Source organism: Ranitomeya imitator, chromosome 2 (assembly GCF_032444005.1).
Source record: "Ranitomeya imitator isolate aRanImi1 chromosome 2, aRanImi1.pri, whole genome shotgun sequence".
NCBI lineage: Eukaryota > Metazoa > Chordata > Amphibia > Anura > Dendrobatidae > Ranitomeya > Ranitomeya imitator.
In genome coordinates, this window is record NC_091283.1 from 278,879,113 (window position 1) to 278,898,114 (window position 19,002).

Here is a 19,002-nt window from a genome sequence, read left to right on the forward strand (position 1 = left end):
AGAGCAGGGCTCGTGTGATGTAGGCACCGGCATGGAAGCTGCGATGAGTGTTTATATTTTACCGAGGCCAAACAGGAATGACAAGGGGTTGTTGACAATTAATTCCAACATTTTGAACATAAGACTGCTGTGATGTTTATTAAAAGCTAATTTTCAAACAAAATAGTTACAACATTAAGAATATAAAAAAGGCTTCTTCCCTATGAGACTTTTCTTGTGACGAAGGCTAGTTTCACATTTGTGTTCGAGAGGGCTGTGGATGGCAGCGTACTTCCTCCCTTCTTCCTCCCTGAAGGCCCGCCTACTTCTGTATACGTCCTGCATTGTCCTGCGTACCGGTCTTTAACATTGGGTATGAGGGACTTACGTTGTATGCGGATGCATCTGCATGCGCCGATTTGAGGTGTGCGGCGACTGCACGAAACCGCAAAATTTACATATCCGCATACAACGCATGTCCCTGCATACCCAATGTTAAAGACAGGTACGCAGTGCAATGCAAGACGCATACAGAAGTCGGGCCTTCAGGGAGGAAGAAGTGAGGAAGTACGCTGTCATTCGCAGCCCTCCCGACCGCAAATGTGAAACCAGCCTAAAAAGAGAGGTTTACTTCACAAAACATTTTCCACATTCTGAACAGAAAATGGCTTCTGCCCTCTGTGGGTTCGCTGATGTTTGATAAGACATGATTTCACTGTAAAATATTTTCCACATTCTGTACATGAAAATGGCTTCTCCCTTGTGTGAGTCCTCTGATGTTTGACAAGACTTAGTTTCTGAGTAAAACATTTCCCACATTCTGAACATGAAAATGGCTTCTCCCCTGTGTGAGTTATCTGATGTGTGATAAGATGTGATCTATATATAAAACTATTCCCACATTCTGAACATGAAAATGGCTTCTCCCCTGTGTGAGCTCTCTGATGTTTGAGAAGACTTGATTTTTGTGTAAACCATTTCCTACATTCTGAACAAGAAAATGGCTTCTCCCCTGTGTGAGTTACCTGATGTTTGAGAAGACTTGATTTTTGTGTAAACCATTTCCCACATTCTGAACAAGAAAATGGCTTCTCCCCTGTGTGAGTTCTTTGGTGCATACCAAGATCTGATTTGTTCTTAAAATATTTCCCACATTCTGAACATGAAAATGGCCTCTCCCCTGTGTGAGTTCTCTGATGTTTGACAAGACTTGATTTCAATGTAAAACATTTCCCACATTCTAAACATGAAAATGGCTTCTCCCCTGTGTGAGTTCTCTGATGTTTGACAAGACTTGATTTATCTTTAAAACATTTTCCACATTCTGAACATGGAAACGGCTTCTCCCCTGTGTGAGTTCTTTGGTGTATACAAAGATCTGATTTCTCATTAAAATGTTTCCCACATTCTGAACATGAAAATGGCATCTTCCCTGTGTGGATTCTCTGATGTCTAACAAGAATTGATTTCTGTGTAAAACATTTCCCACATTCTGAACATAAAAATGGCTTCTCCCCTGTGTGGGTTCTCTGATGTATATCAAGAGCTGATTTAGCTACAAAACATTTCCCACATTCTGAACATACAATTGGCTTCTCCCCTGTGTGAGTTCTCTGGTGAATAACCAGATGTGATTTCTTGTTAAAATATTTCCCACACATGGAACAAGAATAGTTATTCTCTATTGTGTGAATTTTTTGATGTTTAACAAAAGATTTTTCGACAGGAATACTATTTCCATATTCCAAACCTGAAAATGATTTTTTTGCTTTATGAGCAGTTCGTTTTTTAATGCTTATTTTGAGACTTTGATTTTTCTTAGTAGTTGGAAATGAATCATTAGACAGGACCTGTTTGAAAGTATCAGATGCCAGATCATCATTGTGAATTAATGATGGTATATCTGGAGTAATGGCATTCACTTCAATTGTATCCTGTGGAATCTCAAGACCATCTGTTTTAAAAATTGTAGATGCCAGCTGTCCCTCTGATCTCCTGGTACAGTCATCTGCCGAGCATAAAATAAATTATTCATTTTTAATAAAATATCCTTTATTGTTGAACATTTCTACTTAAACTGTAAAAATAGCAAGCTATATAAAAATATTGACATACCAAGAGAATGATAGCTCAGACTAATAGAAACCTCATAAGAAGCACGAGTAGATCGTGGAGCTCAACTGTTTGTTCAATCTGCTTCCCAAATATCTAATAAAATGCCAAACTGTATTGTAGGCAAAAATATTATAAGCATGGAGAGTCTCCCTTAATACTGTCTAAAACATAACCTTTATTGTTTCCATTATAAAATATTGCAACCCCAGACAAACAACCAACAATGTATAAAGTGCTTGTGCTAAACAGTGCTCATTAAAAAAGGTTTGGTCTCACCTCTCCCTTGATGACTCCCCCTTATTGGGGAAGAAATGCATCGGGAAGATAATGAATCTTTGATACATGAGAAGATGAGATAATGAATTTAAAACATACATTTGGTGGGATGTCAGTAGCAGACTATACTTCGGTACTGTCCTTGTAAGGACGGGAGCTATACAGGGGCACGACAGGGAAGGATAGTCATCCTCGATTCTCTTATATACTAGCAAAAGCTTCTGTCATTTTGGACCTGGATACCGACAGATCCTTGGATCTGACTACGGACAGAACACTGTGGATGGGTGAGACCAAACCTTTTTTAATGAGAACGAGCACTTTAGTATTAACCCCTTTTTGATGCAGGCTCCGGCGGCGAGCCCGCATCATAGACGGGGCATGTCAGTTCTTTTGAACAGCTGACATGTGCACGCAATATTTGCGGGCGTTATCGTGATCCCCCCCGCACATATTAACTAGTTAAATGCCACTGTCAAACTGACAGCGTCATTTAACAAGCGCTTCCGGCCATTGTGCCGGAAATGTAAGCACCGCTGACCCCCGTCATGTGATCGGGGGTCAGAGGGTGCGTCGACATGACAACCAGAAGTCTCTTGGAGAACTCTATGGTTGTTGATGCCGAATTGCTATGAGCGCTACCCTGTGGTTGGCGCTCATAGCAATGCTGTAATTCAGCTACATAGAGGTGATCTGAGCATCGCTCCGATGTAGCAGAGCTGATCAGGCTGTGCCAGCTTCTAGCCTCCCATGGAGGCTATTGAAGCATGGCAAAAGTAAAAAAAAAAAAGTTTAAAAATATGAAGAAAAATATAAAAGTTCAATTCACCCCCCTTTCGCCCAATTCAAAATAAAACAATAATAAAAAAAAAAAATCAAACATACACATATTTGGTATCGCCAAGTTCAGAATCGCCCGATCTATCACTTAAAAAAAAGAGGATTAACCTGATCGCTAAACGGTGTAGCGAGAAAAAAATTCAGAACGCCAGAATTATGCTTTTTTGGTCTCCGCAATATTGCATTAAAATGCAATAACGAGCGATCAAAAGAACGTACCTGCACCAAAATGGTATAATTAAAAACGTCGTAATAACCTGGAGAATCAAAATGGCAGGTCAGTTTCAGCATTTAGAGAACCTAGCAAAAAAAAAAAAAAAAACAAGTGTGGGATTGCACTTTTTTTTTGCAATTTCACAGCACTTTTTTTCCCGTTTTCTAGTACACGACATGGTAAAACCAATGGTGTTGTTCAAAAGTGCAACTCATCCTGCAAAAAATAGGCCCTCACTTGGCCATAGTGATAGAAAAATAAAAAAAAAAAAGTTATGGCTCTGGGAAGGAGTGGAGCAAAAAATGAAAACGCAAAACCGAAAAAAGCTCCAGGGGTAAGAGGTTAAAGAAGACTCTCCATGCTTATATTTGATTAGCCCTGTGGGTTCTAATAGTGTTATTCAAATGCTATAGCTGAAAATATAGGCAAAACAAATACCAATAAAAACTAGTCATCTAAAAAAAAGTCCCCACTCAGGTCCATCATCTGTGAGTGGAAAAACAGGTTTCCACATTATTAGCGGCTCAAAGTCTTTTGAAAAGCAACATGGCTTCTGTAAACCAATCCAGCAATATCAGCTCTGCCGGAAGATGCCAGATACAAGCTTGTTCTCCTCTGGTTCAGTCCTCTATGCTCAGCTCCCGGCTTCTGTATTAATCACCTGTTGTGAACCTGGCCCGTTTACTAACTACTCTTGCGTCTTCTAATTTGGTATTTTCTGCCTTCCTCGTTCTGACCCGGCAACCTGAATATTCTTCTTCTTCCCATCTGTATTTCCAAGTTTTTAACACTACGGTTCAGATACGGCTTTAAAGAAGGCTGCTAATTGCGATATAGCGCAATTTTATTTCAAAGTACAAAATTAAAGGAATAGTATGATTGCGTACACTTTTGTATATTTTAGCATACAAAGGTTAAGTAGATATAAAGATTCCATACATATACTCACATCATCACCAAGGAGCTTTTAAACATCATCCGTCTTGAATGTCAGAGAAGCAACACCAAGACAGAGAACCCATGGGAAATTCACAACACTACATGAGCGTCCCCACCTATGCAGGTATCACAACACTGTACACGTGTAAGTACAGGCACACAGCTATCTGCTTCTGTTTTAGTCATGTTTCTCTGGCCTTATATAGTAATTTACACTGTGTAACTCTGGCTTCAGCCTCTGACCTCTAGTGGCCAGCTTTTGGGATAAGATGAAACAGAGATACCAGGCAAACATCAGGCAATGAGCAATAAACCCATAGAATATAAATGTCCACAAGGATTAGATAAGTCCACCACAGTCAGAGGTTAAATAAACCTTCATGTTTTGGAAAAACAAACAGAGAAAAAGAGAACTATTTTAAGGTAAACGCTTTCAGACAACAAGTAATCAGTTCTCGAAATTGTGTCCCCTAGGAGAATTGTTTGTCTGTAAATGTACGACCAGCAATGCTGCTCTGTCATGGTCTGAATGCATTCTGTATATTTCAATATGGACTCAAAAATCCATTTTTATATTCACTCTACACCATCTCACATAACAGAACAGCAGGCAATAAAAGTGGCCCAAGCCTAGGGATCTCCGTGTAAGTCCAAATCTGAGTATATCCTTTAACGGATGATGAGCAAGGGAATCCCTGCGATATAGAAAACGGAGTAAATAGCGCCAAGCCAGTTTGTAGTAGCCATCTTTTGAGCTGCCAGGTGACCATGAACAGTGCCCCCAATATATTTGTGTCTCCAAACTATTCCAGCCAGATTTGTATTCAAATAGCTAAATAGAGCGCCTTCTCGTCTTAACCCCACCATGTGCCCAGACAGTGGAATACAACCATATATAGGGTATTTATGGATTCAAGAGAAGTTGTAAAATAATTGGTAAGGTCCATTTGTTTCCTATTACACTTTTTGATGAATTCCAAAGTTATCACCACATAAAGTGACACATGTCAAATTTGAAATCTGGGACCTGAATAGGAAGATAAAACTGGCTGTGGTTAGTGGTTAAACGAGAGTATTTTGGGAACTAACTACTGTAGTCAAAAATGTGATTATAGACAATAACATCTACTGAAATGATCAAACTCAACAGTCTTCATCAGTAAAACATGAGTAACTAATGGTGGTGAAACTTCTCTGGAGTAACTAGACTATGTGGATTAGTAATCTTCGCATGCTTTGTGGCCGTCTAACAGTCGCAAAACATGCAGCTGTAGGAACTCAAACATGTCATTCGAGAATAGAGACAGAGTTTACATGGGAATAACAATTGTTAAGAAAGAATTAACTTTTATATTGACTTGTCTATAAGGCAACATTTTTAAAGTATTTACTAAAAAACTGATAATTTCGGAGAAAACACTAGCGGCAGGGCAGTACAACACCTCCAAGGCAGAGGGACAGATCATGCCAGGTGTCCAGCTTTGACACCCAATATCTAAAGGTCACAGAGGAATTATGGAGTAAGCTGGTTTTGTCAGCCAGGTATTGCTTGACCATATTTAAAAACTTTTCCATCCTGGTCGAAAACACCCAGTCATCAGGGCATGGAAATTGGGCCAGGTCTCAGAGTGTACCCCTGCATCTGCTGTACCCGGTGTGTGTCTCCTTCCCATTTACACCTTGGTAGGGAAAGCTGACTCCTGCTGCTAACGTTGTCTGATGGGAATTTTGTCAACATCTTTTCCTTCTGGCCTTCTGGTATAGCACCATTTTAGTACAACTCTCCACCTCAGAAGGGAGAGATGTAAAGTTCTCCTTGTAGCGTGGGTCTAGCAGGGTGTACAACCAGTATTCTTTTCTGGCCAAAATGAATATAACAAGGGGGGTTAACATGTTAGGGCATGTTAGGTTAGGCTATGGGTTGAACTAGATGGACTTAAAGTCTTCCTTCAACCATAATAACTGTTACTATGTATGTTACAGGAAGGGCAGCAGTACATGAAGTATGCCATATGTGCCAAGTTCCCTAGAGTAATAGTACTCTAGTAGTATCTCCCTGTCTCATGTCTTCCTCCATCTCCACCTGGTCTGCATGCAAAGCTTCATGTTTGTCAGCAGCGACTGTTTAAATAGACACAGAAGTGGGATCATTGTGTGGATGATGGCGTCCTCAGTGTATGCCATCAGTAAGTGTCAAGTTCAGTTAGAGAAACTGAGGTGAAGTGACTGCAGTGGTGACAGGCAATAGGCTGCTAGGGACAGCGTGAGCATGTTACTCAAGGCAGTGCATTGTCAAAAAACCCTTCCATGCGAATACATCTGTAGGTTTGAGAACCTCGAGATGGACATCAGGGCCTTTAGGAGCTCAAAGCCTACGGAGCTACGAAGAAAGAATGACAAACTCTCAGAGGCATGAGTTGAGTCTGTTTCCACTTTGCTAAGGCAGTGCTACAGAACTTATAGCTACTGGCTGATGTGGACAACGTGCTCTGACACAGCAAATCAAATATGGAAATAAGGTAGATGAGCAGGAGGGGCTGTAGGAAATGGAGTAGGAAGTGGAGGAAACCCTGATAGAAGCAGGGCCAGCAATTCTCAGTGATGGTAGCACATGTGCCATGCCAGGGTAGGACTCGAGCCCAGCCTCCACAATATTCACTCAGTGTGCCGTCAGGGAAACACCAAGGTTGCTTACAGGTAGCCGGTTTTTCCGGAACCCATGACGGCACAACTGAGAGAGGGGATCCACCAAGTCAGTACAGGAAACTGTTGTGAATTCTGTTGTCAAGCTCCCTCCTGTGGTCATGAATGGTACTTCGGCTGGTTCTGTCCATGGGCTTCCTCTGGTGGTTGTGAATGGGGCGGCGGCTTCTGAGTTTCCTTCCACAGGTGACGAGGTTAATTCGTTAGCTGGCTGCTCTATTTAACTCCACTTAGATCATTGCTCCATGCCACCTGTCAATGTTCCAGTATTGGTCTAGTTCACTCCTGGATCGTTCTTGTGACCTGTCTTCCCAGCAGAAGCTAAGTTCCTGCTTGTTTTTCTTTGTTTGCTATTTTTCTGTCCAGCTTGCTATTTTGATTTTTGTCTTGCTTGCTGGAAGCTCTGGGACGCAGAGGGAGCGCCTCCGCACCGTGAGTCGGTGCGGAGGGTCTTTTGCGCCCTCTGCGTGGTCTTTTTGTAGTTTTTTGTGCTGACCGCAAAGTTACCTTTCCTATCCTCAGTCTGTTCAGTAAGTCGGGCCTCACTTTGCTAAATCTATTTCATCTCTGTGTTTGTATTTTCATCTTTACTCACAGTCATTATATGTGGGGGGCTGCCTTTTCCTTTGGGGAATTTCTCTGAGGCAAGGTAGGCTTTAGTTTTCTATCTTTAGGGCTAGCTAGTTCCTCAGGCTGTGTCGAGTTGCATAGGGAGCGTTAGGAGCAATCCACGGCTATTTCTAGTGTGTGTGATAGGATTAGGGATTGCGGTCAGCAGAGTTCCCACGTCTCAGAGCTTGTTCTGTATTATTAGTAACTATCAGGTCATTCCGTGTGTTCTTAACCACCAGGTCCATTATTGTCCTGACCACCAGGTCATAACAGGAAACCCTACTGAAAATAAAAGGGTGGTACCTCTCTGTCGCTTCAGTTGGTTTTCAGAGCATGAGAGGCCCCCCTGGTTAGTATACATGGTAATCCATCACCAAATCATATTAACTAAAAAAGCACCCAAAGCAATAGTGCACACCGAAAAGGTGATAAAGGGGGGGGGGAATATACGGGTGCAGTTATGGGTTCCGGAAAAACCGGCTACCAGTAAGTAACCTTGGTGTTTGCCCTTCCCCCATGACGGCACACCTGAGAGACTTTTGTAGAATGAAGTCTTAGGGAGGGACCACCGCTTGTAGTACCCTTCTACCAAAGGTTAGGTCAGCAGAGGAAGAAAGATCTAGCCGATAGTGCTTGAAAAAAGTTGAGGGTGAGGACCAGGTAGCGACCTTGCAAATTTGATCAATTGATACCTCAGCCTTTTCTGCCCAGGAGGTAGCCACGGCTCTGGTAGAGTGAGCCTTGATGCCTTCAGGAACCGGAGTGCCACCCGCAGAGTAGGATAAACTAATGGCCTCCCTAATCCATCTAGCAATAGTACTTTTTAGCTACACCCTATTTTACTACTCTGAAAGGCTACGAGCTACCACAAGATGAGTTCCAAGTACCCACAGACCACTATATCACAATACTATAAAATCAATAAAGTTTATTGACAACAAATTTAAAAATTATACATAACACCATGTGAGTTTTATCAAAGAGAATTAGTCAAAATTCCATGAGCAGCGGAAAAACCGCATCCAACCATGTCATGTCAAGCATTAAGATACACTGAGATCAATATTACTCTCATTTAAATATAAGATTCCCAGAAACATCCTTTAAGGTAATTTCAACATTTATTGTTCCCGGATGATGAGAATTCAATATATAATATGAGTGGATTCATGCTTACCCATAGTCAGTGCACCGCTGCCCAGGAACGCCCCGACGCGTGTTTCGCCCGTGCTTTTTCAAGGGGAGTGTGTTCCTACCCCCACCTTACCTCATTAAATACCCCTGGAAAAATAAGGCCAGCCAGTAAGATGTTCGCATGCCAAGACGCTGCCGCCAAATAGTTGTGACAAGAAGTTTCTCTCTCGGGGTGCTCTTTGCTCTACAATATGAATGATTGGACATGGCTATTGAAATTTCATTACACGGCCAAAATTAAAAATCCTTTTGGTGCCGGCAAACAGAGATGTGGATGTTTTCCATGCGGAGATTGTTTGGCATGTAAGAGAGGTAATATAGTGAGGGGTATTTCTTTTTCCTCAGTAGATGGGACTCGTTCCTTTGCGGTCACCAGCTATATTTCTTGTAGTACAACGTATGTCATATACCATGCCGTCTGTCCCTGCAATAAAGCTTACGTTGGATTGACGTCACGCGAGTTGCGTATCAGGACCAGAGAACATGTGCGAGACATCATTGCGGCAGCGGAGGTGGATGACCTATCATTGCTGAAAACAATACCGAAACATTTCAAATTACATCATCAGTCTGATCCGAGAGGATTTAGGGTCAAGGGAATTGATAGGGTCCACTGTGGCATCAGGGGAGGAAATATTAAACAGATTTTGGCTCAAACCGAATCCAAGTGGATTGTCGAATTGGGCACCATGTCCCCTGACGGACTGAACGAAAAAATTAGCTTCGTACCATTTTTGTAATCCCTGTTTTTTAACTTTTTCTATGTGTGTTTTTTTAATTCTCTTCTTTGTGTATTCATTTTTAGTAGTAGGATCATCCCTTGCTTGGATGTGAGGTTTTGGTGATTGATCTTATTTAAAGAAGAATTATTCGTGACTTTCCCCCTCCCCCCTCGTTTATTTTCTACACCTTGGAGAGTCTACTAAATATGGGAATGTTTATCTATCAAGTACTTTCTTTCGGACCACCTGATAATTTCTGCACATGAATGATGGGCACAGTCCGGTTGGATATATGAGAAGAAGGATCGTATATAAAGAGCAGAAATATAGAGGAAGAAAAAGTATCTAATAAATGGAATAATGTTTATATGTATAGTGAATATTAATTGTGTTTGTGTATTTACATGTGGGATAATTTAATTGTACATGTTCACTATTGTTTTTGTGTATACTAATATTAACTGTATGTTTCACATGGATGAAATGTGGGATACGTTACATGTGTAGTATTTAATATCGGGTTTAATTATATTAGCAACAACTATATATGTTTTATATGGGCTTTCCCTGTGGATTCTCGGAGGAGGAGGTCCATAGTCATTATGTGGTTCCCTCTCTATGGATCCCCTGGGGATAGGGCCGTTATTCACTTTACCGTTTCAGGTTTTCCTGAAATTTTTAATTATGTTTGTATGTTGTACAATGTGGTATGTTTTTATGCACTATTGTTCATGGCACATATACATTCTTCATGAATGTTCTTTTTGTACTATAGTTCACTTTAGTTCGTCTCTATTGTGCGGATGAAAATATCTAGGGATCCCTTTTAAATCACGTACCATTCCCTTACATAGACTGTGTCCCGGCGTAGAATAGGGGAGGAAAGGGCTTTTCTTTGTGTGCATACTTACAGGGGGCCTTCACATTTTGGGTCGTTCCGCTCGGTGCCGTATAGATAGATGGACAATTTTTTCTTCTTCCGCATTCGAGGGTATTGGGAGATGGCGTTAGGCCATGGACTCCTTAAAAATGGCGCCAGTACGCGCAGGCGCACTCCTTTTGGCATAGGGCACACAAACATGGCATCCTCCTTAAGGGCTTTTTAAATATGGCGCCGGTATACGCATGCGCAGTCGCTCGCCTCTTTCCTCTGTGTCGCCGAAGGTCTCAATTAACTTCCGGTGCGCGTCATATGACGTCAGAGAGGGATTTCCTCTAGCACGCGCCGGAAATGAGTACCGGAGTCGATGCAGCTGGGAATTTGGCATGCGAACATCTTACTGGCTGGCCTTATTTTTCAAGGGGAATTTAATGAGGTAAGGTGGGGGTAGGAACACACTCCCCTTGAAAAAGCACGGGCGAAACGCGCGTCGGGGCGTTCCTGGGCAGCGGTGCACTGACTATGGGTAAGCATGAATCCACTCATATTATATATTGAATTCTCATCATCCGAGAACAATAAATGTTGAAATTACCTTAAAGGATGTTTCTGGGAATCTTATATTTAAACGAGAGTAATATTGATCTCAGTATATCTTAATGCTTGACATGACATAGTTGGATGCGGTATTTCCGCTGCTTATGGAATTTTGACTAATTCTCTTTGATAAAACTCACATGGTGTTATGTATAATTTTTAAATTTGTTGTCAATAAACTTTATTGATTTTATAGTATTGTGATATAGTGGTCTGTGGGTAATTGGTACTCATCTTGTGGTAGCTATATGGACTTGTCCACTAATCTGTATTAGGTTGGTTACTATTGATAGAGAAGCAAGTACAAGAATGCTTCTGGCTAAGATTAGCTATTTCTGCTTTTTGAATCTGTATCTTGAAGGCTACGAATAGGGTTTGGTCTTTCCTCCACTGACTAGTCATAGATATGTATTGTAACATAGATCTTCTCACATCTAGCATGTGGAACTTTTGTTCCCCTGGATTTTAGGATTACTACAGAATGATGGTAAAGTAATCTCTTGACTCCTATGGAACTTTTGAACCACCTTGGGGAGATAAGCCGGGTCCGGTCTTAGAACGATCCTGTCATCAAAAACCTGAGTATAAGAAGGGCATATTGACAGGGCCTGTAAATCACTTACCCTACGTGCCGATGTTAAGGCTACTAGAAGAACTGTTTTAAGGGCAAGTAACTTAGGTGATAACTCTTGCAAGGGCTCAAAAGGGTGTTTAGTTAGTGCTTCTAAGACTAAATTTAGATCCCAAGGAGGGATTTTTGGGATAACAACCGGCCGAGATCTACTACAAGATTTTATGAATCGTGAAACCCATCTATTTGAGGCAAGATTACAGTTATATAGGGCCACCAAGGCTGAAACCTGAACTTTAAAGGTGCTGGTTGCTAACCCAAGATGTAATCCTGCTTGCAGAAAGTCTAGGAGAGGACCCACTGGAGCAACCTCCCCCAATGGTTCACCCAGGAAGTCAAGAAATTTTTTCCATGTCCTACCATAGATCCTAGAGGTTATGGGTTTTCTGCTTTTCAACAGGGTGGAGATTAAACCTGGTGAGAATCCTTGGCGACTTAGTAACGCCCTCTCAAATTCCAGGCTGCCAGATGGAAGCCCTTCACCTGAGAGTGGGTCACTGGGCCCTGGGTTAGCAGGTCCGGAACCTCTGGCAGAATCCATGGGTCTGTTACCGACATCTGCCTTAGAAGGGAGAACCATGGACTTCTTGGCCAAAATGGAGCTATGAAGATAATTTTCGCATAATCCTCTTTGATCTTCCGGATCACAGCTGGAATCATCATTATCGGGGGGAAGGCATAGGCTAGAGAGAACTTCCAGGGTATCAGTAGGGCATCTACTGCGAAGGGATGTTCTCTTGGATTTAAGGAGCAGAACTGTCTGACTTTTTTGTTGTGTGAGTTGGCAAACAAGTCTATTTCTGGTGTGCCCCAGGCTTGGACTATTTGTTGAAATATCTGGGGGTTTAGGGACCATTCCCCCTGTCTTAAGCCTCTGCGACTCAGGAAGTCTGCTTGTGTGTTTTCTATGCCTTTGATGTGTAGTGCCGACAGAGATGACAGGTATTGTTCTGCTAATTGAAAGAGTAGTTTTGATGCTTCCATGAGGCCTTTGGACCTCGTCCCCCCCCCCTGATGATTGACATACGCCACCACTGCTCGATTGTCCGTCAGGATTCGAGTATGGCGACCCCGGAGTAAAGGGAGAAAATGTCTTAGGGCTTTCTCCACTGCCCATAGCTCTTTTTCGTTTGACCCTTAGTTTTTTTCTCGTATGGACCAGGTACCTTGTACAGAGTGAGACCTCAGGTGAGCTCCCCAACCTGTACCGCTTGCGTCGGTCGTGATGATGTCTTTGACCGGATTTTTACACCGGACCCCCATTGTCAGGTGGTCTTCCACCGTCCACCAAACTAGGGAATCCCTTGCGCCCAGGGAGAGACATAGATTTCCTTCTAAATGCCCTCTTAACAGTCTTTGAGCTGAGAGAACTTCCCACTGTAGTTGTCTGAGGTGGAATTGTGCCCATCCTACTGCCGGAATACACAATGTTAACGAGCCTAGTAGGGACATCGTTTTTCTCAGAGTCATTGCTGGTTGACGTATTGCTGTGCTGGCCAGGTTTATTATCTTGCCTACTTTGTTTTCTGGAAGGAGGCAGAGCTGACGCTCGGAGTCCAGTATTAACCCCAGGAAGGACTGAAGTTTTACTGGCAGTAGTCTTGACTTGGGGATGTTTATTATCCAACCCAGCTCCATTAGAGTTGGTGTTACCACTGATACTTGATGAGTGCAGTGGGACTCTGACCTCCCTATTACAAGGAAATCGTCTAGATATGGGACAATTACTACATTCCGGGACCAGAGGTATGACATTACTTCCACCATTACTTTGGTGAAAACCCTGGGGGCTGTAGACAGGCCGAATGGAAGGGCTGTATATTGATAATGCTTTACCTGATTCTAAATATAGAGAGCTACTCAAGTATTTCCGATATTCCTCATGTATTGGTATATGGTAGTATGCATCTTTTAAGTCTATTACTGCCATGAAGCAGTGTTGGAAGAGAAGTTTTATGGTCGTGTTTATAGACTCCATCTTGAAAGAGTAGTTCTCTATAGATTGGTTGAGATTCCTTAGATTTATAATAGTTCTCCAAGAACCATACGGTTTTTGGATTAAGAAGAGGGGGGAGTAAAACCCGTCTCCTTCCTGAATCGGGACTTCCTGAAGAACCTTTTTGTGGATATGTCCCAAGACCTCGGTTTCTAGGGCAGATTGTTCCTGCTGGGACTTTCTTCGGGGAGTTATTATAAAGTTTCGTCTGGGTGGACAGACGAATTTTATTTTTAGGCTGTCTTTGATAATGTTCATGACCCAGGTACTGGGGGAGATATTTACCCAGGCCGGAAAGAAGAGGGAGAGTCTTCCTCCCACTTCTGGCGTAATGTCATTGGGGGGATTTTTTTGCCGATGTAGAGGGCCCTTTAAACATATAGCCCGATCCTCTCTTATCCTTAAAGTCCCAATTTTTCCTCTCCCCTGGGGTGTGACCTGTTATATCTTCTCCTCCGAAAAAAAGTTTTTTTTAGAATCTTTAGGGATATTGGGAAAAACTTTCTTTTTATCTCCTGCATGTTCCAGGATCTCTTCAAGTTTTTTCCCAAAGAGAAGTTGGTCGTCACATGGAATGGAGCACAGCTTGTGTTTAGATGGCAAATCCCCCGGACAACCTTTGAGCCAAAGGGCTCTTCTTGCCGCATTAGACAAGCCCGCTGCTCTGGCCGTTAGTCTTGCGGAATCCGCAGAAGAGTCTGCCAAAAAAGCTGCTGCTCCTTGCACTAAAGATATATTTGCAAGGATGTCAGTTCTGGGTACTCTTAGCTGATCCTCTATCTATTGTAGCCAGACCATTAGAGCACGGGCCGTACATGTTCCAGCAATTGCTGGCTTCAGGCCCCCCGCTGAGGCTTCCCAGATGTGTCTCAGAAAACCATCTGCTTTTTTGTCAAGCGGGTCTTTAAGAACACCAGAGTCTTCTAACGGAAGGGATGATCTTTTTAAACATTTGGCTACTGCCCCGTCAATTTTAGGGATCTTCTCCCAGGATTCAGAGTCTTTATCCTCAAAGGGATATCTCCTTTTGGATGAAGAGGCCAAAGAACCCATTTTTTCAGGTTTTTTCCACTCTTTCTCAATTAATGCTTTTATTTTCGCATTAACCGGAAACGTGCGTTTCCTTTTCTCTTCTAAGCCACCAAACATGACATCTTCTAGTGACCTAGGTGTCTTCTCCTCTTTAAGACCCATTGCAGATCTAACTGCTTTAACTAATTTGTCTACGTCCTCAGTTGGAAAACATGGACGACCTCCTGAATCACTGTCCGAGGAGGAATCTGAAGACAAGACTGGACAGAGGCCGAGGAGGTAGAGGGAGATCGGGATGTCTTATGACTCCCCTGTCTGAGCGGCATCTGACTCTGTAGACGCCTTACGGCTTCTCCTTCTCGGTTCATTAAGGGCCAATTTCAAGGAGTCTTTTATTTCAGCCTGTATTATGGCTTTAAGGCTAGTGGCGAAATTAGGGGTTTCTTCTCGTATAGTTTTACTAATGCAGTTAGCAAAGAGATCCTTCTGCCACTGAACTGCAAGCGGGTCTTTACAAAGGGCACACTCTCGGCTCTTTGTTTTACCGCTAGCTTTCCTGGACCCCTAGTGATCAACAGAAAAAAAATGGACCCTGTTACCATAAAGGTGACATTCACGTAGATCACTCACCACCACCGACAATCAAGGGTACCGATTTTGGAGGCTGGACAGATGCACGTGAAGTGTCCCTCCTGGACGCCGACGAATCTTGCCGGACAGGACGACTGCTGTTCCTACCACTTGAGCGGCTGCTCCTGGTATGCTAGTGGCTCGGCAAGGCATCTGGTGAGAGCTCCTGCTGCTGTGAAGGCGGCTGCTGCTGCTCCTGTTGTCCCACTTCCATGGTGAAGTTTTTGGACATGAGCGCGTCTTCTGTGGTCCAGCACCCTTTTATGGGGGGACCACTGCACTCCCCGCCTCCGGTGCCCAATAGTGGCCCCTCCCCTTCTCTGCCGTGCCGCCGGAGTCCCCTTCCACCGGCCGGCGTTTCTTCATGGGCGCCGCCATCTTGGATCTGGCGCCCGCCCCCGACGTCACCCGGGCACGCCCATTCCCAGCGTGCCTTGCGCGTGACGTCAGACGAGCGACCTGGAAGCGGTCACCGCACCTGGATGCCGGTAGAGAGGGGAGGGAGGCGTGGCAGCCATGGAAGGAACCCGGCCCTCCGACCATGCTGCACAAACGCCCGCTCGGAGGCAGAGACCCGGAGGACCCGCGGACGGCGCATCCAGGACCCGAACTCCGACGCACAGGCGCTGCCTGTTCTTCCACGCCGGGACGGGACCTGGGTAAGTGGATTCACCGCCATGTTCATCACAAGGGTCCCTGTCAGGACAGGAAGCCCAACTGAAGCGACAGAGGTACCGCCCTTTTATTTTCAGTAGGGTTTCCTGTCCTGACTGGGCGGATCCCATCTCTCAGGTGTGCTGTCATGGGGGAAGGGAAAATGTAGCATCCCTGAGCACAAGCGATTGTCCACGTGTTGTTCGTTAAGTGGACAATCACAGTAACCATGTTGGTAAGGGCACGGGTGAGAATAATGGACACGTGCTGATATAATATGGGGACGCCACAGCAGCACAAATAGTGACGGCTGGGGACCAAGAAGCGAAGGACCAAATGTCTACACCTGTAGCAGGCCACTTTTTTTTATTCATTTCTAATTACGGAAATTTCACACAAACCAAATTCTACAGTATATATGACAATAGTCAGTCTTGGAACAACCAAATTTGTAGACCTGTAGCAGGCCAACTTTTCTTTTTATTTCAAATAAACAAAATTTCACTCAAAGCAGGTTATACAGTATGTATGATAAAAAAAAAAGTACATTTTTTAAACAAAACATATTTGGGGAATTGTACCAGTCCAAGTGTTTTTTTTTTTTTTAAATTTTAAAACACCGTAATATTACACAAAGAAGGTTAAACTGTATGGATGACAATTTGAATCCAGAAATTTTTTCAACACTTGTTTGAAGTGTTACATACCAATATAATGTTACAAGAATCGCATTTTACAGTTTATGGATGAAGCATTGAAACCATAAAAAGATTTGGAACTTTTCTTGGAGTCTTATATACCATAGAAATTTAACAGAAAGCACCTAATGCTTTATGGATGACTAGCCGAGATTTTCAGCTCATTATTTTGTGCTGAAAACGCCACCCTCGGCTTATACACAAGTCATTGCCAGAAAGCAGGCGGGGGAAGGGGAGCAGCGGAGCAGCGGCAGGAGCAGACGGCTGTGGCACAGTGACAGCTGCAGCCGCCGGCTAACATAAGACATCATACTCACCCTCCTCGCGCTGTAGCTCATTAAGGTAATGAATATGTACGCATCTCCACTACCATAGGCATGGAGTTCATATTCAATCAATGAAGAGAAAAAAAAGTATTGCTGCACAGCCTGAATGTAACGTACTGGTAAGAACACAGTCACTTGTGGGTGTAGGGCTTCAGTAACTGGAGGTGCTCGCATACGAAAAAACAAACAATCCAGTATAAATATGAAAAAAGAAGAACTGCGGCAGCACTCACCAGATTGCGTAGATCAAACCTTTATTGAAGGTAAAAAATCCATCATGACGTGTTCACGGCTCGGGGGAGTGCGGACATAGTGGAAGTGAGCAGGGGAAGACAACAGCTGTTTCGCGCTCTACCAGGGCTTCTACAGCGGAGCAGCGGCAGGAGCAGACGGCTGTGGCACAGTGACAGCTGCAGCCGCCGGCTAACATAAGACATCATACTCACCCTCCTCGCGCTGTAGCTCATTAAGGTAATGAATATGTACGCATCTCCACTACCATAGGCATGGAGTTCATATTCATTACCTTAATGAGCGGTACCACGTGACAGGTCAGCACAGGAGAGGAGAGCTGCCGGCACCGGGACAACGGAGATGCAGCGAAAGCGCGCGTAGAATGGGGGGGGATGTGAACCATGCGGGACCAGGAGAGCCGAGCCATGCGGGACCGGGGGAGCCGAGCCATGCATTCAACAGGGGACACCACACATACCAGGACTGGACGGGGGAGCCACATGACAGGACAGGGGGAGCCACATACCAGCACAGGACAGGGATGGGAGGGACAATGCATATCCGGCTTATACTTGAGTCAATAAGCGTACTCAGTTTTCTGTGGCAAAAGTGGGTGCGTCTGCTTATACTCGAGTATATACGGTAATTGAATCCAGACAAATTTTTTGAGCATTTTTAGAGTGGTATATATCACCAAAATGTCACAAAAAGCACCAAATACTATATGGATGAGTAATTAAATCCAGAAATAGTTTTCAACACTTTTGGTGGTTTTATATACCACCATAATGTAACAATAACCGAGTTCAACTGTATGGATGACTTATTGAATCCAGAATTTATTTTTAACTAAATATTCTAAAGGTGTAGTTGATGTACATCTACACTTATAAAGGCTTTGCACAAAATTCAAAGCAAGGAAAACATAAGGAAGGTCATCCAAAGACCCATGAAAGGCAACAACTGGCGGGCCTCATTAAAATATTTTTAAAATTGATTTGCTGTACTCCTACACTCAAAGGCTTGGAGAATGTGCAAAGCCGGGACAAAATTCTGAGGATAATGCAGAAACCTTTTTCAGGTGTGCGTTTCTTCTTCTCCTTCCTTGGGAGGCATAAAGGACTACTTACACCAGTTTCCTGGAGCCTGATTCCCAGGTGCCTGGGCTGTAAGTTACCTGGTTACGAGCACTGCTGGAGCTCCCGACATATAGAAATGGGCGACCGAACTTTGTGTCACCTTCACCATCGCCTGCTGGTGCATAGGAGGTGGAGAACCCCAAGGACAGTACTCTCTCTTGGGAGTGGTCTCTAGCAGCATTGAGGAGCTTCTCCCAGGCCCGTTCATTCCTCAAGAAGGGTTAAATTCTGCTGCCTTCCTTCTGGGAAAACACCCACAGCACATCAGTGATGTTGCCCCTCAATTTTGAGGAACGTGACAACTGGTTCCAGCAGTCAGCTGCTGCAGCCTTCAGGGCAAGTGTTCCTCCTCTACTGCCCACTGGTTGAATGAGATGCGATGAAAGGTGCTAAATTCTTCTATGGACTCCCATCTCCGCTGCCAGTTGTACACAGCTGAGATGTGCCAACTGTCGGTACCTTGTGGCTAGTGGGCCCGATAGCATTTCTCCAGCCCTGGTCCTGGCTCACCTTCTTGTCTCTTCTGACCACCCTAGGCCCCCGCAGTCCGCTCACCACCTTTGGGATCCTGACTCTCTCAACCGCAGTCCA

At 43.8% G+C, this 19,002-nt stretch overlaps 1 pseudogene; it reads right to left on the reverse strand.

The window, feature by feature from the left end:
- Positions 1-350: 350 nt before the first annotated feature.
- LOC138667862 (zinc finger protein 84-like) overlaps positions 351-19,002 on the reverse strand; it is a 91,281-nt pseudogene continuing 72,629 nt past the window's right edge.